This window comes from Ictalurus punctatus, chromosome 1, assembly GCF_001660625.3.
Source record: "Ictalurus punctatus breed USDA103 chromosome 1, Coco_2.0, whole genome shotgun sequence".
Classification (NCBI taxonomy): domain Eukaryota; kingdom Metazoa; phylum Chordata; class Actinopteri; order Siluriformes; family Ictaluridae; genus Ictalurus; species Ictalurus punctatus.
The window spans coordinates 22,057,380-22,075,708 of record NC_030416.2 but is presented as its reverse complement, the minus strand read 5'-3'; positions in this window follow the sequence as shown (position 1 = coordinate 22,075,708).

Below are 18,329 nucleotides of genomic sequence, written 5' to 3'. Positions count from 1 at the left end.
GGTTGGTCGTGTCTGTAGACTTGGGCGTGAGCAGAACCTGGTCGGCTGTGTCGGTAGACTCGGGCTTGAGCAGAACGTGGTAGGCCGTGTCGGTAGACTCGGGCTTGAGCAGAACGTGGTCGGCCATATCGGTAGACTCGGGCGTGAGCAGAACGTGGTCGGCCGTATCGGTAGACTCGGGCGTGAGCAGAACTTGGTCGGCCGTGTCAGTAGACTCGGGCGTGAGCAGAACTTGGTCGGCATTGTCAGTAGACTCGGGCGTGAGCAGAACTTGGTCGGTCATGTCAGTAGACTCAGGCGTGAGCAGAACCTGGTCGATCATGTCAGTAGACTTGGGCTTGAGCAGGGCTTTACAGTGGATCTGTGGAACTGAGACCCCCTCCTGAACCTCAGGCTGGAGCTCTGGTGCTGGGGCCTCCTTGTTGACCTCTAGCTGGAGCTCGGCAGGTGAGTCCACCTCGTGGGTCTCAGGTTCTTGCTCTGAGGTCACCAGGTTAACCCCCGGCAGGAGCTCTGATGCTGGGGCCTCCTTGTTGACCTCTAGCTGGAGCTCGGCAGGTGAGCCCACCTCGTGGGTCTCAGGTTCGAGCTCTGAGGTTGCCATGTTAACCTCCGGCTGGGGCTCTGCATGAGTTTGCCTGTAGTAGTGGGTAAATGGCAGGGCAGGTTTGCCTGCCAGACTTACCCACCCCAAAAGTTGTTCTAGCTCGACCCTCACCTCCAGACTCCCGAACCACATCATGAACTCCCCCACAAACTGTTCTACACTCTCCAGGTTCTTACAGTGCTTATCCAGTTGGAGCTGCACCCACTGACGGGCCGGCCCAAAGAACCGGGACCACATGAATCGGAGCCATTGCTTCTTCTCTGGTTTAGGGTCTAACAGGCTGGAGAAATAGAATTGACAGTGTACCAGAAAATATTCCGGGCACCGAAAAATCCGTCAAATGGATCAGGAAGCTCCATAAATGTCCATTGTGGGAATTGGACTGAGTCCATAGCGGGGATGGCTGGTGTCGACTTCCAGGTTCTGTGTTTTCTCCGTTCTCCTGCTGCATCCATGTTTAGGCGGAATATTTTGTCACGTTTCGTGACATAACGGAGATAAGGTAGAATGCAATCGCAGGTTAAACAGTTTTATTGAGAGACACGCAGGCAGATAAATCCAAACAGTAATCTAAAATGTAATCCACAAACGTAATCCAGTAGCATGCAAAGTTCAGACGATTGGCAAACAGGCTTACACAGGGCTAGGCAGGAATCAAGGTCGTGGTCACGGAAAACAGGGTTGATATACAAAACATGAAACATAAGCTATGACTATGAACTGGGAGCAGAGAAAGCAGCGTGAACTAAACAAACAAATCTAAACATGAAACATGACATGAAGTATGACTATGGTTAACTATGGAAAGGACTCTAAACTAATCTACTAATCTACTATACTATATCTATTCTAATATTCCGCGCCATGTGCTGGGAGGCGCGCGATATATATACAAACATAATCAGCGTCCTAATAGCCGACGGCTGAGGGTAATTCAGACCCACATGAAACAATAGCCAATGACAGAACAGGGTGGAGACATAACAGAAACATAACTGCAACACAAATGCACAAATGCACGTGTCCAAATGTCACGATTGTCACCAATGAAAAAGCAGGTGCTCGTGCACCATGCTCAGCTGCGTGCACTCACATGCTCGGCAGCACGCTGCTTAAAGGGGATGTCGTGACACACTTAAACAACTCTCATAAGAATTATATCTGTGTAAAATACTGTATATAACTTTATTAATGCTATGGGATTATTACAAATATACCTACTTAATATAGATGGTAAAGGTGCAACAGATGATTATTTATTCTGCCTCTGGTTCTGCAGCCCAGTCCAGGCCTCCTGGTCAGATGTCAATAGCAGACTGTCAGACTGACTTTTAATGTTAAGAGGTTCACCCTTTTATCTTAATGGCATTAACCATCAACAAACAATAGACTTCTTAATTATCAAAGCTAAATTAAATTATCCATAACATACTTGTTTAACCTTTTAATAGAACAAAAACCTTTTCTAGAAAAAAAAAACATTCATTTTGGTAGTTTAGCTTTCTACGTAGCTGTTTTGACAAGGTTTTAATTATTCTCCAGTAATTTACAATTATACCCCATGTATAAATACACCCCATGGCAATTGTTGGTTTTTTTGACATATTTGGACAAGCAAACATTTGATCATCTTTGAAACAGTGCCTAGTAATGTAATCAATATAATTGAACAAAACCACAAGGAAAAAATAGCTTTTTCAATTATTTACTCAACAGAAATTTCAAAAGATGTGATATTCCTCTGTGGAAAAAGTAAGTACACCCTTGGCCTCAGAAGCTAGTATTGACCCCTTTAGCAGAAATAACTTTGTGTAGGCGTTTTGCATAATTGTTCACCAGGTTTGCTAGAAATTCTTACCACTCTTCCATGCAATATTCTTTCAGTCGCAAGATGTTTGAGGGTTTTCTTGCATGTGTTGCCCATTTTAAATCCCCCCACAACATTTCAATGGGATTAAAATCCAGGCTTTGACCAGGCCATTCCATAATGCTCCATTTCTCCTTTTTGAGCCATTCCTTGATGAATTTGCTGGTGTGCTTATGGTCATTATCCTGTTGAAAGGTCCACAGGTTCCAATTTTGTCAGCCAAGAACAGAAAGTTGAGGATGCAGTGGAAACAGGCTCACCAAAATGGGACAGTTGAAGACTGGAAAAATGTAGCCTGGTCTGATGAATCTCCATTTCTGCTCAGGCACACAGATGGTAGTGTCAGAATCCATGGACCCAACCTTCCTTGTGTCAACAGTCCAGGCTGATGGATGTGGTGTAATGGTATGGGGAATCTTTTCTTGGCACACTTTGGGCCCAACCATTGCCTCATGTGGAGCAAGCCCATTGGAACGACTAGTGACGCTGCACCCATGAGGCCCAATAGCCTCCGAGACAGGCTCACAGAGATGTTTTGCTCCACCATAAACTGATTCAGGCAGTGGCAAAATGAATGAACACAAGCAGAAGACAGGGGCGCTTGCATTGTGCATATATTCAGGTCCACCCCCAGAAAAATGGTCTGCCACGTCGGCAACAAGACGCTCTTTTGTAAATTTATCCTCAAACCAAGCTGTTCTAGGTGGTAGAGGACAATATCTCTGTGCCAAACCACCAAGGTTTCCGATTGCACCAATTTGATCCAATCATCAAGATAATTCAGCACACAGATGCCCTGGAGCTGCAGCAGGGCCAGGGCTGCATCAATGCACTTCGGGAATGGTCAAGGGGCTAAAGCCAGGTCAAAGGGAAGAACCATAAACTGGTAAGCCTTTGCCTCAAAGGCAAAACTGAAGAAATTCCTGTGCTTCCGCAAAATCTGAAGGTAAAAATAAGCATCTTTGAAATCTTTATTGATGAACCAGTCCCCTGCACGAACCTGGGTCATAATGTGTTTCAGCGTCAACATCCTGAAGCTGCACTTTCTGAGAGTAAAGTTCAGTAGACACAGGTATAGAATTGGGTGCAGGCTGCCGTCCTTTTTTGGCACTAGAAAATAATAGCTGTAGAAGCCTGAGTCCACCTGTGGACAGGGCACCTCCTCTATGGCCCCTTTTTCCAGCAGGGAGCAGATTTCTCGCAGCAATACTGGGGCCTCCCGACAGCTGCACACTAAGGGGACTCCGTTGAAGTGGGGCAGACAGCGTCAAAACTGAATGACATGTCCACTCTTTATAGTTCAATGAACCCAGCAGGACATATTCAGCAGAAGTCACCATGCTGCCAAATGAGCTGAAAGAGGTGTTATGCATTTTGTGTTTGAAACCTGTGAGTGGGGGAGTCTGGCCCCGGATGGGGCGCATGAAATGCCCTCCACCACACAGGGCGGGGAGGATCTAAGTCCCCTTGCACTATGCAAGAAACAAGGGGAAGAAGAAACTAATTTGACATGGGGGGCCTAGCATATAACATGGGGGCATGACCTGTCGAAATCATGGCACCGTCAGTGTACAGGCCATGACCTAGCTCATGTACTCCAAAAGCCATAATGTGCAGAGTACAGGTGAGAAACTGTTATTTGCAGTAGGTGAGTGCGAGACACTGCAAAACTGACAATGGAGAATTGAGAGAGCAGCCAGGGGAGCTACAAATAAGCCTCAGTGATCTGATGCCATCGCCTGTGAGGGAGCCTACCTTCCACTTTAAAACCAGTAGGTTAGGGATGGCCTGCAGCCGAAGGTCTCTGGGCTTTAGCCATTGTCATGCCACCATGCATGGCCGAGGGCCCCAATCTCACAGAGGAGGCGCCTGAGCCACGCCGTCACTCTTCAGCCCCTTATAAGGGCACTGCAGGGAATTCAAGCTGTAACAGCTAGTGCTCATCGACAGCTCTCGAGCTTGCAGAGGAATCAACTGCTTAAATGTTGCTGACTGCTGCTTCACCATGCGGTACCTCTTGACGATGGAATTAACCTCGTTGCAAAATAGGCCCATACAGGCGGAAAGCTTTCTCCTTGTCCTTGATATCAGTGAGAGTCAACCACAGGTGTCTCTCAGCTTCTATCTATCCCGCCGTATACTTGATAGGTCCGAGTGCCAAGTCAGTGGTCCTCCTTCACTGCCTCAGTGGTTAAACCAGCGCACTCATCCATCTCTTTCAGGATTTTGGCCTGGTACACCTGTTGAACCACTGTGGTGTGCAGCCTGGCCAGTAGCCTTAAGTATGACTTACCAATCAAAGTCGAAGAAACCCTACAGGACTTAGATGGCAGGGTAGGCTGTGGCTTCCAGGAATGGTAAATGATCTGCACTTATATCGTGCTTTATTAACCGTAGCAGTTCTACAAAGCTTACACTGTTTCTCATTCACACACACCAATGGTAGCAGAGCTGCCATGCAAGGTGCTAGCTTGCCATCGGGAGAAACATAGGGATCAGAGTCTTGCCCAAGGACACTTCGGCATGTGGAGCCATGTGGGCTGCCAACCCTATGATTAGTGGACAACCTGCTCTACCACCTGAGCCACAGCCGCCCCTCAGGAAGTCACTGATGATGGCAAGAGATGAGCAGGTCCTCATCCTCATCCAAGCCGAAAAAGATCACTTTGTGAACTTCCAGGCTTGGAAATAAATCCGGGGAAATGGAGAGAGCCAGCGCTAAATCTGGCTGCTCTCGTTCCATGGCTTCGAGCGCTACCTCGGATCCCCAGGACACAGGCTCATGCAGTGTCTTGGCAGCTGCAGACCCTAAGCAATGGGGGAAAGCTGTTTTCTTCCCTCTGAGAAAAAAGAGAGCAGTGAGCAAAGTACTTTCATTTTAAAATTATCTCAGTGCATGCAGCTAGAAAATCCCTTTAGTGTGGTTTCCGCATGGCGAAAACCCAAACAAACTTATCATAAGTGTCCCTGCTCAGAAAGAGAGGACACAGAGGCATGCACCTGCAGAAAGACACTGTGTCCACTCAGAGTGAAGAAAATATCTCTGTTCCAAATGAGTCGCTGGAATACAAACTCCTAACATGGACAAAAAAATCCTTCACCTGAAGTGAAAGAAGTCTATGTGAGATGGTGCAAGCATGTCCCTTTTATGGCACAGATGACATGATACCTTGAAGGGGGGGCACTAGTGCCATCAGCCAATGGATTGGCGTAATTCAATATGGGCTACAGATATCACCACACCTGGAGGGTGTTCCCATAGCATTAGATAATGACGCAGGATATAGTGAACCTATGGAAGGGAACAAGAGATTCGCAGCATGAAAATGCACTTGAAAAATATGTAAGACTTGCATGATGCAATCATGTCAGCATGGACCAGAATCTCAAAAGAATTTTTCCGACATCTTGTGGAATCCATGCCATGAAGAATTGAGGCTGATTTGAGGGCAAATGGAGGCCCTATAAACTCTTTGTATACTGTAGTGTTCCTAATAAAGTTCTCAGTGATGGTATATTTAAAAGGGAATGTAAAATATATTGGTATTATAATGTCTTATAGTCATAATTTGTCTGGTATTTGAGTACATAACCTTTTTTTCATGAATGTGCACAGGAACAAAGATGTAAAACCTTGAAATTGTTTCTCAAATCTGTAGCTATGGTAATAATTTGATTATGAGGTAAAGTGTAGAATGTTGTATTACCAAGGGAGACATTGAAAATTGTACCATGTATCACAGATCATGCACACTGGTTTATTTTCCATGACTTGGCCTAAGAATAGCAAATGAGGGAAAGGTGTGGTAATGAGGGCTGGATGTTGCTTCACTTTTTTCTGATTCTTCATAGTTTCCACAAAGATGATAATATATTTGCTCCTACAGGGAGAGGGTTTTAAAATGAAATCAGAATGGATTGCTGGAGGGAGGGAGGAATAAATAAAATGAAATTAGAGAAATGAAAAGCTGACATCCATTGCCAACTTGCCTTGTGCCCTGATAGTCTCTGAGGACAGTCCAGTCACAGCTGCAGCTTCCTGATAAGCCATAAACCAGAGAGAAAGACAGACAGACAGACAGAGACATAGGGTGTATTGTGAGCCCAGTCTCTCACAGGTGGACAAAAAAAAGAAGGAATAAACAGATGGAAAAGAGACATCCTTTTAAGTGTCTGATTTAGCTAAATGAATCATGATGTCCATCAAAATTTTCAGAAAATTAGAATATTATGAGTTATAATGAGGAAATTGTAGGGAAAATTAGATGTTTATTTGTGCTGTTGTGTTCTCCACTATTAAATGTAAATAAAGTTTAGATATTTAGATTAAGTTACCTGTATTCTCCACCAAATATGTAGGAGAGAATAGCAGATCAGTTCGGAAGGGGAAATTTGGCTAATTTAGTATTTCTGATCAACTATTCATCCAGTGATAAGTTGAAATGAGTGTTAATTTATTAATTATGCATTAGATATTACCTCCGTGGCCACACACTAGGGATGTCACGAGAACTGATACGTCAGTACCAAGTCAGTACCAGCATTCTGACAGTACTTGTTTTTCTGCAGTAGCGTAGGTACCATTGGTAACGAAGCTACTGAGGTTGCAATTCTTCCGGAACTGAAGGGGGCAGCAAATACGTGCAAGTGTTTTAGTCAGTCCACAAGTGGTAAAGAAGAAGAATGCCTACAAGCACACGAGAAACACTACCGAAGATTAGCTTAGCTTAACAAGTTTAGCTCTGCCCCGACTCGTTGAGAGGAAAAGAGAGGAAAGCTACCGATGCTATCGTTCATTTCAGACAAAGCGAGGAACCACCAGGAATTTGGTGAAGCACCTGAAAGACTATATTATGCTTGAGGAAGCTGGTATTGTGGCCATGAAACCAGCTAACGTTATGGTCCATGTAATGTTTGCAATAGCCAGTTATTTGTTAACAACGCTAACGCATTGCAATGTTATAAACTACCTTCTAATGGGCCACCATACATCGCCATTCAGCCTGTGTCCTGTCAGGAAAATGTAGCCTAATGTCACAAATAATTATTCAAATGTTAATGCATTTAATAAATCTTTTTGGCCTGCCACCATATCAGTGAATTTAAACTACTTCTTGCATTCAGAGTATAAGGTGTGTGTGTGTGCGTGTGTGTGTGTGTGTGAGTGCACGTTTAGGAGTGCACCTTAGAACTTGTTATTAGCTCTGTATTATTAGTCATTATCAGACAGTGTTTGAGAACTAAAATATCTCTCTCTCACTCTCTATTTTTGCCAGTATCAGCCAGAGGAGGATGTCCTCCAGGAGTTTGTAATTTTCTTTTTCATTTTTTTTTTTATTTTTATATATTTTTTAAACCACACCGTGGTATCGACTTTGGTATCAAGTATCGTGTACTTTTGGTGGTATCAGTACCGACTACTAGATTTTTGGTATCGTGACATCCCTACCACACACACATAAACACGCATGCATGCACGCACACACAAACACCTAAACAGGGGTGAAAAAGGCTTTCAACAGAGTGAAAGAAGTTCCGAGCTCCTAGTACTGTATGTTATTTCACAGACCATGACCTGAATGAACCATCAACTTATTAATTTACCTTAACTTCTTTTAGAAGGACTTTAAACATAATATTATATGTACCAGTTTAGGTAGATTCTGGAGGTACTGTGCTTGCCCTTTTGAGGGGATTTCCTTGTTACGTCATGTTAAGGGGATTCCTACGATGGTTATAATTCAGTGGTCTGGTCTCTGAAATAACATACAGTACTAGAAACTCAGAACTTCATTCACTCTGTTGAAAGCCATTTGACCCCTGTTTGTGTGTGTGTGTGTGTGTGTGTGTGTGTGTGTGTGTGTGTGTGTGTGTGTGTGTGTGTGTTTGTGTTAGATTAGTTTCTGTATAGTAGAATATTTTAATAAAGCTTCTTTTAGATACGTGTCTTATTGCTTTGTAGTCTACTGCCTTGAATTGCCGAACTTGCTATAATGCTCTTAAAATAATGTTTCACTATATTTAGGATATTATTGCCGGTGGCCACGAAGGTAATATTGAATGCATAATTAATAAATACCCTCATTTTAACTTAGTGCTGGTGAATAGTTGATCAGAAATACTAAATTAGCCAAATTTCCCCTTCCGAGCTAATCTGCTAGTCTCTCCTACATATTTGGTGGAGAATGCAGGTAACTTAATCTAAATATCTAAACTTTCCTTACATATAATGGTGGAGAACACAACAGCTTAATCTAAACAGCTAATTTTCCCTACATACAGTGGTGGAGGATGCAAACATTTCAATCTAAACAGCTAATTTTCCCTACAAAATGCAGAGATATATGGGAGTGAAGGTGCTTGTAAATTGGTAAATTCTAAATTGTAAATAAGTGAGAATTAACTTTACTTTGGTGCAAAATTTGTTGTCTCAAGTGAACTTTTGGAAAGCAATAGACTTTCAATAGACTTTATAAATCTACAATATTCGAACAGCCAGAATAAATTATTATTATTATTATTATTATTATTATTATTATTATTATTATTATTCATTAATTAATTAATTGAATGTTGCATGGGCAATGCTTTCTCTCAGAATTTAATAAAACAGCGTTAATCATTTTGATATAGGTAATATTTGTTTTTTTGTTGTTGTTGTTTAAATTTTTGAATATTAGAAATTCATCTGAATTTGAATAAACAAGCTTGGGGTTTAATTTCATTACACAATGTATGACGGCTAACCTTACTAACATTGACTTTTAGTACCAGTTGAGTCATGCAAATTGTTACAGATTCAAGTGTGAGACTTTGTTGATATACTAATATATAATTTATAATATAAATATATAATAATGAATTATTATGGTGTCTTTGAATTTGTACTGTGGTCATAGATACTGCATGCTTTCCACATTGCCTGAATTCATCCAAACGCTCCCTCCAGACACTCTCTGCTCTCAACTGATCATTTACAGTCACACATACAATGCTGCCGTTGTTTAGATAGATTTATTTTGCCTGATGGTAAATGTATTGATAGAGAGGACAAAGTAAGCCATTAGCTTGTAGCATTTTGTAGATGAGGAACAGAATGCATAGTGAGTCACACTAAGTTCATATTGACCTGTTTTCCTTACCTCAAGGTCAGGGTTGAACTGTAAAATTAACAACATAGTGATCTCTCTGTGCAAATTTGGGTACCCAGGCTGAATCAAAAGGGTTGTTACTGAGAATAATAAATTCCCTTCTATGATAGAGCTCTGTTTTTAAAAATGGTATTAGAATAAGCACTGAATTGTATGAGTTGTTCAAATATCCACAAGCAATACCATATCAGAAAAGTCACTAAGTTTAAGTCAGCCATGGATGGTCCTCATATTACTTTGGAGAACTTGGTCCCGAAAGCACATACATTATTGTATGTCCTGTCAGATTGATGAAAAGAATTTTAGGTTGGATGCCAGAATTCTTAAAGTAGCACACCTACTACTTGTTTTGAAATTTGTAATAATCTTGAAAGTGAGAATTATAAAAATAAATAATAAATTGAATTAATTATCTATGATACATTTTGATATATTTGTCCCAAGGGAAACTATGAAAATATGCCTACCAGATGTTTCAACACCTGGGCTATATTTGTAACTGAGGCTAAAAAAAAGAATTAAATTCTTCACAGATATTGCAAATATTTCCTGAAAAAGTCTTCAATACCGCTTATCAAACAAAAGCCCGTTTTATACCAATGCTGATGTTTTGTACTGGACAATTTGTCAATCAGAGGATATTATGTTTTACCACAATGGTAGGTCATATCAGCAACAATGATAAGTCGGCCGACATGGAAGAGATCCAAAGCCTAGCAGTATGGTGTTCCACCAACAACCTCACAATCAACACCGAGATGACCAAATTGTTGACTTCTAGAAATCTAAAAGCAGCAGACACTCTCCATCTACAGTATATCAATAGGATTGAGGTGTCTCCAGCTTCAAGTTCCTGGGTGTCCACATCTCTAAGGACCTGTCCTGGCATCATAACACTTCAATTCTAGTTAGGAAGGCACAACACTGAAGAAAGTTCATCTGTCTCCTCAGATCTTAAAAAGTTTCTATCACTGCACCATTGAGATCATCCGGACAAACTCTGTCACAGTGTGGTATGGCAGCTCCATCTCCTAGAGTTGACAACCTTGACTGGTTCACCATCTGACCCCATAGAACTCAATCATATAACTGAAAAGTTAGAGTCAAAATTCCACTACACTTTTCACATTCCAAGTTCTGACCTACTTCTGAAGTAAATTGAAGACCGCATGCAGGTCTTGTTTTTCTTCTTCAGGTTTTGTTCTGGACATTTGGAGAAATGATCCAAAAGAGAAAATACATAGTGAGTGTGATACACAGAATGTTTTAAACTAGTTATTTCTATTATTATATAATACATAGAGCATGGCTCCATGTTCTGTGTGCTCAGCTGATTTATACATGCACTACATAAAGGTTTGTATGCTTTTTTTCTATTGTCATATTTATGATCAATGAATGACCAATTTTTATGCATGTGTTTTCAGCCCTACATACCCTTCAGACAATGTTTTTCCTTCTCCTTCTTTGATTTGTTTAATTATGTGCAGTGAGAAAACAAAACAAATGAAATAGCAAATGACCTGAAAGTTCAATTCAATTACATTTTATATAGTGCTTTTAACAATGGACATTGTCAGAAAAATGCTTTACAGAAATCCAGATATAAATTTTAATTTGTCCCTAATGAGCAAGCCAGAGGCAGTGGTGCCAAGGGAAACTAACTGAGATGACATGAGGAAGCAATCTTGATAGCAATGGATAGTGCAACTATGAGTCATTACTCATCCACAACTGTATACTATAGAGTCATGCAATGCTATGCGTGTTGAAAGGACTTTGAGTATGAGCATCATAGTAATTTTTAATTCGTTGGAGTTTTAACTTTAAGTCTATCGTATTAAAGTGGCTTTATCCACTTTTAATGTATTGGGACTTAAGCATCAGTTATTTTTAGCAAGTGTAGCCTTTAGGCTATCCAAGTAAGAATATCCAGAGCCATTCTTAGGGTTTTGTGTGGTATCATCCACAGCAATCTCACGCCGAACTTTATCGAACTTTAGCAGCAGTGAGTGATTCTCTGATGAAGGAGGCATCAAGGTTCTGACAGGAGTAACATGTAACTCACATAGAGAGAGAGAGAGAGAGAGAGAGAGAGAGAGAGAGAGAGAGAGAGACTGCCTAACTATGACAGGATAGTTAAAAGGGAGAACCAGAAGGTAACATAGGTATGAGGGCAAACTGGGACATTAAGTGGCCAGCCATTCCCACTGTCAACAAACCTGAGTGAAGGTGAGAGAGTGGGGGAACAGCAGCATCCAAATACCCCAGTTTACCAGAGCACTTTTGCTGGTAAACCCTCCAGATCTGCACCTTTAGCTAAGAGAAAAGCTATTAACAAAAAAGTTTGTCTAAAAAAGGTTTTCAGTCTAGACTTAATTAACTAATTATTTGGAAGGCTGTTCCATAACTGTGGGGCTTTGTATGAAAAAGCTCAACCATGTGCTGTAGCTTTCATTATATTAGGTACCAACAAAGTGCCTTCACTATTTGATTGAAGCAGAAATGGTGGATCATAAAAGACCAAAAGTTCATTCAGGTACTGTGGTGTAAGACTTTATACATCATAAATTAGTAATATTTTATAATCAATGCAATATTTTACTGGGAGCCAGTGAAGTGAGGATAAGATATGGGTGATGTGGTCAAATCTTCTGGTTCCAGTTAAGACCCTGGCTGTTGCATTGCAAAGTAACTGGAGCTTGTTTATGCACATACTGGAACATCCAGAAAATATTAATTTCATGATATTTACATATAGCTCTGTTAAACAACTTAGAACATGGCACCTTTGGTGGCAGACCACACAATGTTTAAATGAGCAAAAGTATTGGAACAGATAGTCCTAAATTAAACTAAAGTAAATAATTCCTAATATTTGATTGCATATCCCTTACTTTCAATAGATGCATCAAGCCGACTACCCACTAACATCACCAAATTGTTGCATCCTCCCTCAGTCTCCTCTTCAGAAGGTGAAATGCATGCTCAACTGGTTTAAGGTCTGGTGATTGACTTGGCCAGCCTTAAATCTTCCAGTTGTTCAATTTCTTTTTTGTGTTGCCAGTGTATTTTGGATCATTGTCTTGCTGCATGATGGACAAGGTTGGGAGGTTTACTTTAAAAATGTACTCCATTACAGTTACAAATTACTTCATAAAAAATTAATCAGTAATGTAATCCAAGTATCACAATATGAAAGTAATGTAATCTAATTATTTTTGGATTATTTCAAGGTCACATATGTAAATAAAGTCAAGAGAAACGCAATATTATCTAAAATAATTTTATTTAAAGCTTATTTTAGAGCTTAAAAACATGTTCAGTGTTTTGATTAGTTTTAATAAAATCAATCAATCAATCAATCAATCAATCAATCAATCAGTAAATAAATAAATAAATAAATAATGAAAGATCACTGTCCGTGATATGGGTGTAGGTTCGAACGAGGCAGCAGAGATGATAACAAGGAAAGATAAGGCATTCCACTCAGACAGCCCTCGACCACTCAAACTAATTATTAAACTAATAATTCAAAGACGCTGTCAAGACTGGTACTTAAAAAAGTTATTTTGAACCTATGTAACCAGTGGCGTTTCGACTTATCTGGGTTTTTATAATTTTGACAGGCTTTCTCCTGTCAGCTGCCCAAACAATTTTATTTAGGTCAATTAATTTAATTATTGATTTTAAATTGTTTTTCCTGGGAGCCGCCACCATTACAGCATGAAAGGCAGGACATTTGCTACAGGCTGCTATTTGCCTACTATTGTTTTAATCTACTCACTGTCCTACAGCTTATCCATTGAAATCCATAACCATGAATGTTTTATTTAGAGCTTTAACAGACTTTGTCTGCTTTTGTATTCCCAAGTTTATACAAGGTTATGTCTAGTTCTTCAAGGCTTTGCAGCAGCCTGACGCTAAGCATCTCATTTTCACTGTGTATCATCCACAATGCCAGGTCCTGGAGAGCTTTCATAACTGCTATTGGCCATTTGTGTAGTTGCTCAGGAGAGTACAGGTTTTAGCCCTAATCTATTGGTATTTGTCATTGAAGACCATGGACCACCTGCTGTTTTAGGGGATGAGTTGTCTACTATTGAGCATATGGAGAATGTGCTGTACTCTGTGAATGGGTTTTGATTTAGATTGTATCAAGCTTGAGAAGCTGGAGAACTCCTGGTGTAAAATGTAGTGTTTATTTAATTGCAAGGCTGGGTTTCAAATCTTTAAACCAGGTGATCACATGTTAGATTTACTGCCTGTCCTCAGTAGTCCTTTTCAGGTTAAAAAAAAATAATAATAAAAAATATGTGGGACCATATACCATTACTAACTGTCTTTCAGGTTAGAAACACCTTTGGAACTGTACTGTGTCCCTTCCTTTTCTACTAAGTATTATAAATTTACAGCTAATATTTCAGAAGCTATGGCACACTGTGCCACAGAGTCATATACTGTAGTACTATTAGCATAACAGTACATTAAATAACCTGTTAAAAATGACAAGAATTTATTACTGATATTTGCATAAGCAGCAGGCTATAAGAAATTCTGCTCTGTAGCTCTTACAGCATGGAGAGGGTGGATGGTGTTCTCCCCTTACCTTTTTAGACAAACATTATTTTTTACATAAAGCATGTGAAACAGCAGACTTTATATGCATTGTATGATACCCTTCAATCTCCCTGATTGGCTGTGTTGTTAGGAACTAGGACACGGCACGTTAAAAATATACTGTATATATAGAATTAGAAACACTTAGGAGTGGGGATATAATATCAAGGCTATGCAAAGTGATTTTGTGATCTGAGAAATTAAATGAAATCAATTGGCTATAAGATTCTGGCAGGATCTGCAAATGAGACTGAGGTGTGTCACTAACGTTTTGCAAGGCAGGGTGGAACACAGACATAGATGCTGACATGGGGAAAAAGTGCTCTTTTATTTTTAGTCAGGGTGGTAGGGTGTGTGTGTGTGTGGGGAGGAGTGGTGTAGGGAGAGGTTGTAGCCTTCCTGGCAAGAGGCACCTCTTGTGGGCGGCCGCAGTGTTGGGGTGGTGCCCAGGGCCGTGGAAGAGGTGCATGGGCGCCGTTGGGTAGCGCGAGGAGGCTGGAGAGCGTCGTGGTTGTTGGATACTGTGGTGGCCAGCACGCAAGAGCCAGCATCAGTCCCACACATAAGAAAGGACTTGCTCACCTTCCCGCATCTGCGGCATCCTTTTATACTCTTCCGAAGTCTCCTAGATGATGAGTACCTGCTGTTGCACTCATGTCCTGCCAGACGTGTGTACTTTGACCACCCCACCCTGTAGCCATGCGCTCTGTTTGATTACAACCTGCGTGGTCTTCAGTGCGTTGCCGGCATTTGTGTTAGGAGCTTTGTGTGTCCAAGGTGCATGTGCTGCAGGCCCACCGTCACAGCTGCTAAAGATGAATGCTGCTATTTTAATGATGTGCACATTCTCTCAGTGACTCCCATTCCCACTACTGTACAGTGCAGACTAATTCATCAGTCAAATGTGAATGTAATGCAGCACTGCTGTCCTTAATTAGATTTAGGCTGTAAATTCCCACAGTTAATTGCACAGCATAACAGTTTATGGCTCTGCGGTATTACTGGAGTAATGTGATACTGACCATGAAATGAAATCATCAAGGTAGATTAGACAAGAAATGTGTTGGTAAAAATCACCTAGGTTTAAAAGGTTTCATTTTAATTTAAGAAATTACAAAGAAGCAACGTATCAGTTTTTAGGATAAATTTAGTACCCTAGATATCACTTATTTCAAATAAGCATTTATTAATATTTCTATTAAGAGTCATAATATTTTAGCTTAAGTCCTGAAGTTAAATGTTTCCAAAATTACTTATAAATGCATTTCAGTGAATGTCATTTGGACAATTAAGCCTTTGTTGATGATCCTCATCTTCTATAAATGACTGTATTGCTTTTGTGGAGGAAAAGTGAACAACAGAAAGCAGGAAAGATAGCTGTAAATTCATTCTAGGTTATATAATAAAAGTGCTAATCATCAAAATGGGAATAAGAGGAAGAGAATATTTAATGGAATTTTCAAATCTCCCGAGGCTACAATAAAAGTAATTGCAACAGGCTCTCTCATTTACATTAGCATTCTCTCATTTTTAGTAAACATAACACTAGAGTACTTTAACAAACTAAGAAACTATGTGGATTTTATATGCTTTTCTATTATCCCTACCCTATCTTTATGTGATCAGACTGCTTTATTAGATTGTTGAAACTAATACACCTTTCAGGGGAAAGCCAATTCTACAGAGACATCTATTCTCAATGCTAGTGAATTTACAGTAACTATGACTTGACCATATATGTCTGTCTGCTATAAAATAAACATTTAGAATGTCAATACCAGCACTGATATCAATGGGCCTCTGATTGATACAAACAACTGTTTTTAAAAATGTGGCCTAATATTGTCAGTAAAAAGTCACATAAATTTTGCCACCTCACAGGTTCCAAGGTTCAGTACTGAGCTACTTTCTATGTGGAGTTTTACATGGTCTAGCCATGTTTGTGTGAGTTTGCCACCTACAGTACATTTCAGTAGTGGATTGGCTATGTGAAATTCCCCTTAGGTGTGAATGAAATCCAGGCCCAATGTTCCAGATATACTGTGACAGTGACCATGACATAGCAGTTACTAAAGATAAAGAAATGAATTAAAGTCACACTCACAATTTAATGCGGTTTTCTTAATTAATGGTGGAAGTATAACCCCAATTCCAAAAAGGTTGGTATGCTGTGTAAAATGTAAATCAAATCAGAAAGCAATGATTTGCAAATCTTATAAACCCATGTTATTCACAATAGAACATAGAAAACATAACAAATGTTTAAACTGAGTAAATGTACCATTTTTAGAAAAAAAAGGTCAGTAACATGATTGTGTATAAAAAGCGTATCTTAGAGAGGCAGAATCTCTGAGAATTAAAAATAGGATGGAATCTGGATGGAAGCATATCTTGCTCTAAAACCTGTATATACCGGTACCAAATTGATATGATTTCTGTTTTATTGTGAATAACATATGGGTTAATGAGATTTACAAATCACTGCATTCTGTTTTTATTTACATTTCACACAGTGTCCCAACTTTTTTGGAATTGGGTTTTGTATAAGCACAAAGTCTAAGACATTAATATGCAGTCATACATTACCTGCCTTATAAATGTACAGTCCAGAGATGGTCTTCAGAGGAATTACTTAAAATAAGCCTGAAGAGCCCATTGTCTTGCACAAGATAAAATGGTAGCTCTCCAAAACAGGCAAAACCATTATTATGCACATAATTTTGTAAAGTACGAGAAGCATTTTCAGATGAAGTCACTGATGGAAAGAATAGAGTTAGTATTCAACATGAGTGCTATACGAATAAATTGCAGGGAAAGACATATAAAGTGAGAAGGGATGTTCTAAAAGGAACTAAACTAAATTGCTGAAACTGTCACCTGCAGTTTCAAGTGATGTCTTTGGTGGCAAGAGAAGAATATGGATTTCAGATATAATTTCAGTCTATTTTATTTAATGGCCACATGTATGAAGTGATTCGCTGCTCTGCAATATATGGAGATGTTTCAGTGAGTCAGTGAGTGAGTGATTGAGTGAGACTTGTTTTGACATATGAATCACAGTCCAAAGTAATTTATATATTATGTAACACCTTTTAGACTACTTTCTAATGAACCTGCTTTGGTATATGGAGAATTTATCTAATTAAGCTTTGGTAGGGAGAAAATAGACTGTCCTGCCTTCAAGCATCATGTGTCTCCTGTGTCTAGAAGGGGTGTGTGTGTGTGTGTGTGTGTGTTAGAGAGAGAGAAAGAGAGAGAGCACAAGAGAGTGATTTTGGATTTATAGGTCAAAACGATATTATATGTTGTTATATACAGTTATACAGTATATCATATTGTTAATATATTATTAACTATTAAACAATGTCTAAATACTTGCAAAATTTTTGAAAAATATACTCTATATGGCCAAATGTTTATGGACACCTGACCATCACACTTGTATGTGCTTTTTGAACTAGATTCAGCATTAGTCAGATCGGGCACTAATGTTGACGAGAAGGCCTGGGCTGCAGTCAGGGTACCAATTCATCCCAAAAGGTGTTCAGTGGGCTTGAGGTCAGGGCTCTGAGCAGGTCACTTGAATTCTTCCACACCAACCTTGCCAAACTATGTCTTTATGGAGCTCATTATGCGCATAGTAGTGTTTGTTCCGAATCCATCTTTGTTGAGTTCAAGTCGAGACCAAATCCTTAACCAATCGAGTCCAAGTCCAAAACGGCCGAGTCAGACTCATGTCCGAATCCTTAATGACCGAGTTGAGTCCAGAAAGTAATTAAACTTAAAAAAAGATTTGAAACTGCAATTGTAAACTCAACACTGAGCTGTTAAATTAATATTTTAACCTTCACAAACCAATGGCAACATAAATGGAACCAAAAATACCACTATTACATCTTGCCATTGCCTTTTAATATTCTTATTTAATGCCATCAGTACCTCAACTAGTCTCAAAAATGGTTTCAAAGAAAAAAAAATGGATATAGCGGTATATGTAGAACCTTCATTATATTACAAGTGTATGAAAATACAAATTAACCTGTTTTGTTATTGTATCACACTATATAATGTCCTCCAGTTTGAG